This window comes from Mustela putorius, unplaced genomic scaffold, assembly GCF_011764305.1.
Source record: "Mustela putorius furo isolate JIRA1106 unplaced genomic scaffold, ASM1176430v1.1 tig00000421_pilon_pilon_pilon, whole genome shotgun sequence".
Classification (NCBI taxonomy): domain Eukaryota; kingdom Metazoa; phylum Chordata; class Mammalia; order Carnivora; family Mustelidae; genus Mustela; species Mustela putorius.
In genome coordinates, this window is record NW_025421375.1 from 12005673 (window position 1) to 12018241 (window position 12569).

The following is a 12569-nucleotide window of genomic DNA, read 5'->3' on the forward strand; positions in this document are numbered from 1 at the left end:
TTTCATATTCAGCTATGTTAGCCGCAGTTCCCAATGTACTTGTTTATCTGATGCAAGGTTAATGTAGTATCAGGAAACTTTATGGAATTACTATTTCTTGTTATTGAACAAGAGTTATAACATTATCGGAGGCTTTGTATTGGATGTGATGATAAAAAGAAGAAAAAAACTAAAAACTAATATAAACTAGGGGAGAATATTCTGATAATGACTTTCTGACATGGCATTTCATATTGTGCAGATTATGAACTGGTCCAGCATGTCAGAAAACTCTATCTTTAATTGGTCTTTATAACCATCTTTCCTACTGCTGAAAGATATTAGCTAATAAAGGAGAACATGGCTTGCATTATTTAGGGCTTGAATAATTAGCAAGTCAGTCTCCAGATGAAGCTGATATGCTTTATTATTGGAAAAATCTAGGTTACTATACGAACTACATCTTTGCTACCTGAAATATACCCATCAAGGCAGTAGTCCAAGATCTCCTGCAATCAAGTCCCTGATTGGAGTTGTTTTAATTATAAAGCAAGCTTGGTTTTCTTTAATTTGAATTTAAATAATGATCTCTACCAACTGGTTGAGAAACATTAATGTCCTAAATTTCATCTGGGATTAAAGAAACCAGTTGACTTATCCCAGACCACATCTAATTCCTAGTCTCTCTCATTTAGTCAATAGAAGCATTTGTTATTACATGCAATGAAATTGGAAAGTGCTGACCAAGGGAAAAAAAAATAAATTAAAAGGAAATTAAATACTCTCTAACAGATGGACAGAGTCAATTAGTTATAAACTTCAGTGAGATAAATATGTAATCTGTGGTGCTTCAGGATTTTGTTTGTGTGTATTGTGTGTAAGTGTGTCTGCTGCATTTGCATGTCTGTGTGAGACCCTCAGCAAACACTCAGGCCTTCTGAGAATGTTGGCATTGAAGGATTATAGGCTTCAGGTGTAGAACAAATTCTTTCACTATGGTATAGGTAACCATAGTCCCATGTTTAGGTGGGGACAGAAAGAGGTATATCCATACTTGGAGAATAAGGGAAAGTTTTCAGTAATTCCTTAGATGCCAGTTCAATTCACCTCAAGAATTTGGTTCCTATTATATGCAAAACTCTTAACCAAGTCCTAGGATATATCCTAAGTTATGTAAGACATAGCTTTGCTCATAATTCATAAACAATTTAATAGTCATGTTATGTAATTTATGCCAGACTTTAAAAGAACAATAATCCATGACTCATTTTCTTAAAAATAAATGTCATAAAAATGAAGGAGAAACATATAATTAGAAGATACTTAAAAGACATCAAAATACCTGTGGAATTCATTTATATTCTAAATTAAACAAATCAACTATAAGAAGATATTTTTAAGATAGTCCACAAAAAGCAATCACAAACAGTATTAAAAGATATTGAAAAGAAAACTGTGATCTAATCTTTTTTAAAAAGGAAAATAATGAACTTGAATGGCATAGTTAGTTTGAATTCCCTATTAAAACGAGCAATGACATGAGTCAAAGTATTAGGTAATGTTACAAATATCACCATGCATTTGTTGTCAGTTAAAACAAAGTATATATACACTCCTTCCCTACAAAAACATGTTTGGATTCTGTTAGCCTTAAATTATTTGGCCTTTCCTTTGTAGCTAGTATGTTGGGGAGGTGACATGATGTGCTGATTGAGAGAACAGGTTTTGGAACTGTAGGGCAATAACTCCTGGTACTGGGTTCCTCACCTATCAGCTGGGTAATTTTGACAGTGGTACTAAAAAATCCTTGAGATGCCTCATTCTCATCAGCTGTGAAATAGGTACCACGAATGACTGTGGAGAGAATTTAATGAGTGTCTCACAAGGCAAACAGCTTAGAAAAAACAAAGTAGGGGACGCTTGGGTGGTTCAGTCGGTTAAGCTTCTGGTCTGGCTCTCTTGATTTAGGCTCGGGTCACGATCTCAGGGTTGTGAGAATGAAACACCCCCTAAGCCCTACTCCCCCACCCCCTGTCAGGCTCTGTACTGGGAGTGGAGCCTGCTTAAGATTTTCCCTCTCCTCTGGCCTTCCCCCTGCCCTAGAAAAAGAAGGAGAAGGACGGACATTTCAAAGTAAATATCTTAGAATTTGGGGCAAATATTATAGCAGCAGTAATTTTTTAAAAATTATATATACTTTCAACTTCCTGTCATGTGATTTTTTAAAGAAGGCTGAGGTTAGTAAGAATGGAATATACTATGGGAAAATACCTCAGTTGGACTATATACTTTGAAAGCCAGAGACATCAAAAGTCTCACTCCTCAGGGTTCTCAGCGTCAAGACATAAAACAAACAAACAAACAAACAAACAAACTCAGTTTCTATAAATTGAATTGATGTCTTTCAAATTATCACACTGATTCAAAGTGACTCTTAAAACTGTGAACAAGAGAAAGAATGTAAATATCATCAGAGAAATGCATACTAGAAGTTTTCAGAGACTCAAAAGAACAAGAAATAATGTCCAGCATAAGAGGACAGTGAAGGCTTCATTTCATTGAAGAAGTAGCCTTTGAAAGGAGCTTGTAAAAAGCTTGTGATTTGGATACAAAGAACTGAAGATAAAAGTGGTTATTTAGAAGTAGAAACAAAGGCATGCAGAACCAGTATAATAAGGATTATTTCCCATATCTTCATAAACACTGGGTAGTAGTTCATGGCAATATTACTAGAAGGTAATTTTTTTTTTCAAAATTTAACTTTGGACTCTTATGAATGTCTAAGTTATTTTTCTGAGACATAATTGATGTACAATAAATCACGCATTTTTAAAGATGCAATTAATAAGTTTGACATAGGTATACAACTGGAAAATGAATATCACTCTCAAAAGGGTGAATGTATCCATCACTCCTAAAGTTTCTTCATGCCTCCTTGTAATTTCTACCCCTTGACACTCATAGCCCCCAAGCCCAAGCGACTAATGATCTGTTTTCTGACACTATTAGTGAGTCGGTATTTCCCAGAGATTTATAAGAATGGAATTACATGACATGTATTCCTTCATATCTGGCTCTTTCACTTGGCATAATTATTTATCTGTGGTGAATATATCAAGAGTTTGATCCTTTTTATTGCTGACTAGTATTCCCTTATATGAATACCCCACAGTTTGTTTATCCATTTATCTGTTGACGGATATTTGGATTGTTTCCACTTCTTGCTATTTCATATAAAGCTGCTATGAATATTTATGTAGAGATTTTTTCTATGGACATATTCTTCATTTTCCGTTGGGTAAATACTTAGGAGTGAAATGGCTAGATCATATGGTAGCTGTGTGATCAACATTTTTAAGAACTGCCAAAATTTTTCCCAAACTGGTTATATCATTTCTTAAGTGTATGAAACTTGTAGTTGTCTCAAATTCTCACTACGTGATAACAAAATGCTAACTACATGGGGAGATAAATAAGATTTAAAACTTAGAATTTAAATCTCTTTAAAAGGTGTTTAAACAAAATATTATTCTTTGGGGACTGGATATTTCTATTCCTGTAAATCTGCTTGAGTTTTTCTTTGGAACTGAGTTAAATCACTTGGAAACAGTTTGAACCTTTAGGACAGGCTTTTCAAATTTGTTGGGCATATCAAAAATAATTATTCTTCACTACCAAGGCAAGAGCCTTCTAAGTACTCTATCAATGTCCAGTGAATAATGAGATCTTCCACTTTGAGTCTTAGGAGCAGGCACTACTTCTGGCCACATGTGATCTCTGGACAATGTTTCCTCTAATGATTTTGGATGGTTCTTTCCTTGGCCTCATGCAGTTTCTGCACACGCATGAACTATCAGCATTCTGCTGAGTACTTCATGGACTGCAAATAGACAGTACTCTATTGTGTGCAATTTTCATCTCTCCAGTCTTCCATCCAAACTCTAGCCACCTTCATCTCTCTCAACATCAGCTCTTCTCCTCCATTCAGAGAGTCCTTTCTGCAGCTTTGTGGAAGATCTCTCAACACACTAAGCTGAGGAAATCACAGAACTCGCTTCTCATGTTGCAGGTTATAAAACTCACAAGGACACTGTCCTTCAACATCTGGTGTCCAGGTTCTTGAAAACCATTGTTTGTCATATTTTGTCTGTTTGGTTTTAATTGTTTTAAGAGGGCAAGAATATCCAATCCTTGTTACTCCATCTTGGTCACAAGTGTAAGTCTGAACACTTTAATAGAAAGGTCTTATGCTTTCCTAAATTCTTATGAAACACCTGTTCATATCAGAAAGGACAATTCCAGACTTTTTTTTTTTTGGATAAAAATCAGCATATCAGAGGAAACAGCACATATAGAAAGCATAGAAAAACCTCTGGTCCAGGATGTGGGTTATGTACCTATTTAACTTCTTCCCCTGGCACTTTGAACCCACCTCCCCAGGAAGGAGAAGCTAGCTGAATAAGAATACACTGATTACCCAAGTAATGATTTATACTTCCTTTCCCAAGAAATATGGTTCTTGAGACCTCTCCTTCTGTCTGCTTAGGGCTTAATGTTTTGAAACCAGTTAAATCTGGGACCCTGGGTACATCTCTCTGAAATTCACTTTTCTCATTAGTCAGGCGGGATAATAACCACCCCTGTTTTTTTAAAAACTAAGCAAAATAAATTTCATTTGTTGATTACATGTTCAATAATTCTAGTTGAGAGTCTCAATATTGGTTTTGTTTTTTATATTAATATTTTATTTAGGTGTCGAGAACTACTTTTGAAAGATACTTTTAACATTGTCCTTACTGATGAATTATAAAATAATTAGAAAGGCTAACTTAATCACCATCTTCCATGTTCAAGTATTTATCTACAGGAGTAGAGTTCTGTGGTCCATTATATTAACCTTCGGCCGCTGCCTTTGAGCCCATGCTGTAAGAGTTCCCTCTCCCCTCCACTTCTTCCTCCTCCTCCTTTCCATGCTGTAGGGTGCATTTTCATTTGTGCTTCATTTGGGCAGGGAAAATAAAATATCAATATCTCAATATCTAACATTCTCTAATATTTTAAATGGGACCAAAAATCTAGACTTTCTAAATATTGATCATAAAGTAATTCTTGAAAAAATCTGCTTAGCATGCTTGGTTTATAGCAAGAGCTCATAATATTCCTGATTTGTTAGCTAGTACTGTTGTATTTCCCTATTGAACATAAATGCACAGGGAAAAACCAGATTAAAATATCCTATCTTTTATCAAATCAAAGATAGTCTATATCTTTCCAAGTTTGATGAAATATGGTAGTAATTCAGGCATACTCTCCCTACTAACCAAGAACCCCAGGCTGCTTCTCCTGAAATTACAACTAGTCAAGTTTCCTATGAATTCTTTTGCAAATTTTTCATGCCTGTCTAACCTGTATCATCACTTTTTTATTTTGGGGACTTTTTTGTTTTGTTTTGTTTTTGTTTTAAGGTTTTTGTTTTTTACACAACTGGGAGAGAATATATGCAATATATGCATTGCTCTATATCATACTTTTTTCACTTGATAATGTGTTAGAGATCAAATATGTATTTATTATGGTATTTTATATTATTCGTTTTATGTTATCCCACCCCACCTGGAACATATTATACCCTGCTATGTCCTTTTTTCTTTTATCAACCTTCAGAGAACTGTTTTGCTACCATCTCTCACTCACTAACTGAATGTCTGGAGGGAATGCCAGAGCTTTACCCATTCCAAAGAAGAAAAGCAAATTGGAAGGATGTTGTGTAAGTCAGAGTTTCCTGAGGAAACAGTACCAACAGGATAGATAGGGATATACATATGAAGAGATATTTTTATAAGAATTGGCTCTCTTAATTATGGTGGCCAGGAAGTCCCATGTTCTGCCATCTGTAGACTCCAGAATGAGGAAAGCCAATAGTGTAATTCAGTCTGAGTCTGAAGGCCTGAGAAACAGGGGCCCACTGGTGTTAAGACCTGGAATATGAAGGAGCTAGAAGCCTGATGTCTAAGGGCTTTCAACTGATTGGATGATAAGGATGAATTGTTCACTCAGTCTGCTAATTCAACTGCTAATCTCTTTCAGAAATACCCTTAAAGACAATCCAAAAAATAATCTTCTACCAGCTATCTGGGCATCCCATAGCCCAGTCAAATAGACACATGTATTTTACCATCTTAGATTTAATTATGAAACCCCATTTGGGTGCTCCTTTATCTGAATCATTCTATATAAAATAATTCTACAACTCCAGATATTTTTATTCCTTTGCTCAAAAGCCTTCATCTGTTTTCAAATACTTATTTAATTATGTACAATTATGTTAGCATTTAAGGCTATGCAGTATCTACAAATCTTTATGTTCCAGTATTCCTCCGCAAATATCTCATATGTTTTATCCAATGTGACCTTACTGTGTGTGTGTGTGTGTGTGTGTGTGACCTTACTTTTTTAAGATATCACATATTCCTACCTCTCTGCCTTTGCGTAATTTTACTCCACCTAGAATGCCCTCCTGTTGTCAAAACGCCACAAAGTCTTTTTTGTTGTTTTCTTTTGTTGTTGGTGGTGGTGTTTTAAGATTTTATTTATTTGTCAGAGAGAGAGTGAGAGAGAGCACAAGCAGGGGGAGTGGCAGGCAGAGGGAGAAGCTGACTCCCCACCTGGAATCATGACCTGATCAGAGGTAGACGCTTAACCGACTGAGCCAGCCAAATGTCCCATGTTGTTTTCTTCCTTAAAACAGAGTATTACATCTCTTTTATCTGAAATCCCATAACGTATTTTTGGTATGTCTTTTAGGACATTGGTGTTCTCCCTCATTTTAGAATTATTTGCATACTATCCTTCCTATAGTGATGACTGATTACTTTGGAAACATGCCAGTATCTTTGTCCTCTGTTTATGCCAGTGTTCAGCATATCTTAGGTAAGTGCCCAACAACGATTTGCTGATTTGAACCGAGTTGTTTTGGCACCTCTTTACCCCAGTGTGGGAGTAAGTTTCTATAACTGATCGAATGTTAGTTTGCTCCTTGGTGAGTTGCAGATAGAAACTACATCAGGTACACTCTGGTGTAGTTAAATGTATTTGCAGCAAAAAAGGAGATCACTGGGAATAACTTCCAAAGCTTTGACGCCCCAAGTAAAGGTGGACAGGTTCTTTTTATTTAAGGTTAGGTTGAATATTTAGATAGGGAAGCCTTGGCATCATATGTAGATATGGCAATAAGGCAATGCATGCACCTTAAGGAAATGTGCCTATACCTACACTGTATGTTTAATAAATGAGGCTTGGGCTCCTCCTTGGGCAGAGATTTTAGTATTACAATGAGGTAAAGGTGATTGTATCCTAGAGGCTACTCCCTCATCCGTCTGTGCCACACTCAAACTGGCGTGGGTGGCCTGGGCTAGCTGGAGGGCTTGTGGAGGCAGTCACTATCACTTGAAGTGTGAAATTGGGTTCCTTTTGCCTTTCTAACTAAGCTAGAAAGAAGAGCTTAAGGAAGAGTATGGGACAAAGGTCAATGATTGCAAGCAGATGGGGAGTAAAGGTCAGATCTTAGCGTCTAGCTGGTGATACTTCTGAGTTATAATGAAAATCACTGGGAAATATGTCACTAGCCTTGCTGGAATTTATGCAGTCCATTAAATGAAAGGCAACTGTGCAGTAACTAAACAGGTAGTTTTGGGGATTTTGTTTTCCAATAGAGTAAGAAAGCTTAAGTTTCATTTAATGATGAAGAGCAAAAATCAGCAATAATGGTTCCAATTACCTTGAACAAAATATTTGTCTTTTAAGAATGGACAGACCAGGGTCGCCTGGGTGGCTCCGTGGGTTGAAGCCTCTGCCTTCGGCTCAGGTCATGATCTCGGCGTCCTGGGATTGAGCCCCGCATAGGGCTCTCTGCTCTGCAGAGAGTCTGCTTCCTCCTCTCTCTCTCTCTGCCTGCCTTCCTGCCTGCTTGTGATCTCTCTCTCTGTCAAATAAATTTAAAAAATCTTTTTTTAAAAAAATGGACAGATCAGATATATATACAGTGGAATACTATGCAGCCATCAAAAGAAATGAAATCTTGCCATTTGTGACAACAGGGATGGAACTAGATGGTATAATGCTTGGCGAAATAAGTCAATTGGAGAAAGACAACTATCACATGATCTCCCTGATATGAGAAAGTGGAGAGGCAATGCGGGGGGTTTCGGGGGGTCGGAAAATAATAAATGAAAGAAGATGGGATCTGGAGGGAGTCAAATCATAAGAGACTCTAATCTCACAAAACAAACTGAGGGTTGCTGGGGGGAGGGGGTTTGGGAGAGGGGGGTGGGGTTATGGACACTGGGGAGGGTATGTTCTATGGTGAGTGCTGTGAAGTGTGTAAACCTGGCGATTCACAGACCTGTACCCCTGGGGCTAATAACATATGTTTATTTAAAAAAACTTAAAAAAAATAATTGACAGACCAGAATCGGATGGCAGAAAAAATTATGACAAATAGCAATTATTTTTCCATTCATCTGGCAAAGTCAGAAGAAAGAAAAGATTATATGGTAACCATGTTGCCAAAATGAGAATAATTTATTCAATAAATCACAAGTAAAAACAAATTCTATCAAATTTGTGTATGTCATGTTTCCCACTTAGCAAGAGAACATGGACTTTATGGGGGGGGGTGATTTCTCAGCTTTTCAGTTATATGATTTTCTTACCTCCAACATAAGACATGTGAGTCCTCAATATGTTAAGTCTGATTTCTATCAAATGCATTTAACAAAATTTTATGAATTCACATTGGAGTCCCAGAAATCACATGTGTCTGTAAGGAAATATATTGAGGAAAAAACGGGGATTTTGTGAATCATCAGTTGGAGAGAACAGCATTAAAACTGGGAAGGCCAGAGAAAACGGCCTGTACATGGCACTCATTTCTCACTTTATCATCATCATAACCTTCTCTGTATTGGTTTCCACTCTGTCCATTGCAAATGTATCAGGTATCACATTTGTACAATATGTGTCAAATAAGCAGTAATCAACATATCAAATTTCCATACAGGAAAAACTATGACTTTCAAAGGACTTTTAGAATCCATATCATTTGCAAATGGAAACTGACTGTATTCTGATCTAATAGTAGCTTAAGTGGGGTTGGGGGAGTAAAATCTTGTATCCTCACTTTATCAATAGGCAAGTCAACTTGGGAAGAAGACATATTAAGGTGGAAGAGTAGAAAGAAGACAATATAGATGCACTTTAGAAGATTCTGTTCATTTGCTGAATTCAGATTCCAAATTTGGGGGTTTGAGTTAGAGCGAACAAATTAAAAAGGGAAATATGGTTATTTACAAAACTAGTTATGGCTATACGTGTTCTTAAAAAATATTAAGTAGCATAATCCTGACAAAATATCTCAGTAAATTATTTCATATGGTTATTTCTTATAGCCACCCCTCCAACAAGCAGTTTCAGTAAAACAATAAAATATCAACTATCAAGCATTTAGTACAAGCCACAGCCAGGAATAAATGTTATACAATTAATATCTTAATTTTTTGAAAAATATTTTATTTATTCATATGACAGAGAGAGAGTGAGAGAGCACAAGCAGGGGGAGGGACAGAGCGAGAGGGAGAAGCAGGCTCTCTACTGAGCTGGGAACCAGGTGTGGGGCTCAATCCCATTACTCCGAGATCATGACCTGAACTGAAGGCAGACGCTTAACTGACTGAGACTTTCAGGCACCCCTACTATCTCAATTTCTGAAGAGGTGTTATTACTAAGATCTGCATGATAGACAAAGAAACTAAGATTTAGATCTGAACAAATTTCTCAACATTCCACATTTATCAGGATAGGCAGCCAGAATTCTAAGCTAAAAGCAGTGGACTGGAAGATGGATTTAACCATATGTCTCCTCTAAGTATCTTATAGAGGAACAAAATAAATTGGTTAATAATAATAATAATAATAATGAATGCTTATTGACTACTTACTATATGCTGGACAATCTCCTTTTACGTGACAGGTATCAACTCATTTAGGCTTTATAACAATCTCATTACTCTGCCATCACCTGAGTCGTTAGGATGCTTGCTGCAATATTTTATTTGCTTATATAAAGAAAAGAGGAAGTTATTAAAGCAGAATGAATGTTACAAGCTGGTTCTGGTTTCAACTCTGCTTTTCCCTAAACACACGTCATTGGAAAAATCATTTACCATCTCTTAACATCATTCTTTTCAGCTATGTGATATGCTATGCACACTTACAGGAGGGCTGTAAAGATCAAAACAATTCATACATGAGATATGGCTCTGTAACATGTAAACAGATGAAAACTACAACAATCGTCATGATTTGTCTAAGCCTCGGTTCATAAAATGCACATACCCTTATTTCACTATCATTAAATAGTATTCTTGCTGGTGGCATGGGTTCATATCTTAGCTCCACTATTTGCCTTATGTTTTGTAATCTTGAACAAATTACTCAAACTCTGTGCCTCTTGCGTAAAATGGAATACATAGAAGTACCTAATTCACAGGGTTGTACTGAGCATTTATAATACTCTCAAGTATGTAAGGTACTTAAAATAGTACCTGAAACACAGTGAGTCAATAAATGTCATCATTATTATTAAAATTATTAATAACTCAGTGATTTTTATTGTTGAGTCATCTAATGCTACCATTATGGTCTATCATGGCCACATTGATTTCTCTAACTAATACAGATAAAAGTAGTACAGTAATTTTTATATGTACTATGATGTTTAAGGATATTTATGATGATCCCTAAATATCATAATCCATCACATACAATTAACATATCTTTATTATTTCTAGTTGTGCAAATAGAAAAAGTTGATGCATTGCCTTATACATATATCCACAATATGCTGTGTTTATTTTTTGTTGAACAACAATAATTATACACTACTCAATTGTTTAAAATTGTTCACTATATAGTAAAGGAAGAGCAGGTCTGGTATGCCACAGTTTGATTTAAAGGCATAATGACCTTTGTATTTTTTCTCTTACTTTCAATGAGTATGTTGAATAATCCAATGGGAAAGGCATTTTCCTTGACAGATATTTTTCATACTCAAAAAAAAAGATAGGCTGAGATTACAAAATATTTTTAAATGTCCTATGAATATTATTTGAGTGCATATATTTCTATGTAATGGCATTTGCCATCTGGATTTTTGCAAGTCGGTCCTCTCTCTTTAACACAGTACATCTTTTTACCTGTCTTTCTCAGTTTGTGTCTATTAATAATTAATCTCTAGGTTCACGTAATAGGCCTCTCCTACATGTTCTCTTAGCTAAGGAAACAAGTACTCAGGAGTGCAACATCATAGGCAGGGAACAAAAGATTCACATTCCATTCTCTGTGTTAGAGAGCACTGATGTGATTCTCAGGAGCCAAGCTTCTTAGCAACGGACGAAGGATTTACAGCCCTCCAGCTTTCTCAGCTGCCAAAGCTCTTGAAGGCTTTCAAGAGCTGACCTTCTTAGCAAAGGGCTGGGTTCTTTTAATGCACTCACTTTCAAAAGGTAGCATACCTGTTTTTCCAGTGTGATGTGGATGCTATTAAAAGGGAGTTTCCATGGATACGGACATCAGTGGAAATGAAATAGGATTGTCCTCTTTTCAGACTCATTGTTGCTCCAAATATCCCTAAAACCTAGATCATGTTACCCCTTTTGTTCACATTTCTTATGGCTTGCCTCTTATTTATGAAGCAATGTCAATGATAAGTAATTAATGCCTTTTTAAATGTGTAGGTTCAAACGCAAGGTATTTATGAGACATGTTGTAACATGTGCATGGAGAAGAGGTCAGTTAATTACAAAGAGTTTAGTGAGGATGAGTTTTGTTATGTTTTTCATGCGACTTTAGAGAATACAAATAATAAGAGACATCATCCATTTCTTTGAAGTAATACATAATTTGTCAAATTTAGAACCTTCCTTAAATTATGTAAATTTGAAGCTGTATTACACCACCATAAGGGCCTCTCCCCCCTCCTTTTTTGGGGGGGGGTATATTGAGTGAGTTCATTCTAAGTATATACATCTATTTCACCCTTGTAAGTATGCATTTCTGGAACATTATGATTAAAGTGTGCCAAATCGCTTTAGTTGAATGTCAAATATGACCATATCCCTTTATTTGTTGAGCATTTATTATGTATCAGGCAATATGCTTGTCATTGGGACTTCTACAATGAAAAGAACAATAACTTTTTCTGGAGAACTCATGAAAGAGTTGGACCACTCCCTCTTAATGAAGATGAAGACTTTAGGGGTAAATATGCCCAGCCTTGAGAAAAAAGTTATGAACCACCCGAGCCATTTGTCATAAATCTATGGTGTAAAACTCCTCATATGGAAGAGGGAAGAGGATCCATGAAAAATAAGCAATCGAGTTAACTTTTCCATCTCAAAACAACTCCTCAACCTGGATAGATTTTCCAAATTCAGGACAGCAGCATCAGTGATTTATAACCTTTCAAATGATGAGGGGAAAAAAAATCAATCTTATCTTAAAGATATTGATAATCAAGTTGATAGAAAATTCAA